The sequence below is a fragment of the Nematolebias whitei genome, chromosome 9 (assembly GCF_014905685.2).
Source record: "Nematolebias whitei isolate Nwh7 chromosome 9, NemWhi1, whole genome shotgun sequence".
Taxonomy (NCBI): domain Eukaryota; kingdom Metazoa; phylum Chordata; class Actinopteri; order Cyprinodontiformes; family Rivulidae; genus Nematolebias; species Nematolebias whitei.
The window spans coordinates 18163737-18164149 of record NC_056506.1 but is presented as its reverse complement, the minus strand read 5'-3'; positions in this window follow the sequence as shown (position 1 = coordinate 18164149).

The following is a 413-nucleotide window of genomic DNA, read 5'->3' as shown; positions in this document are numbered from 1 at the left end:
CCTCACATGTCTGTTCTCCTCACCTGTCTGCTCTCCTCACCTGTCTGTTCTCCTCACCTGTCTGTTCTCCTCACCTGTCTGCTCTCCTCACCTGTCTGTTCTCCTCACCTGTCTGCTCTCATCACCTGTCTGCTCTCATCACCTGTCTGTTCTCCTCACCTGTCTGTTCTCCTCACCTGTCTGTTCTCCTCACATGTCTGCTCTCATCACCTGTCTGCTCTCCTCACCTGTCTTTTCTCCTCACCTGTCTGCTCTCCTCACTTGTCTGTTCTCCTCACCTGTCTGTTCTCTTCACCTTTCTGCTCTCCTCACCTGTCTGTTCTTCTCACCTGTCAGGCCCCTGGACATTGATCATTTATGGAGATTCACACATTTTCTTTGACTTTTATATTTCAAACCCCAAAAATAGTTAT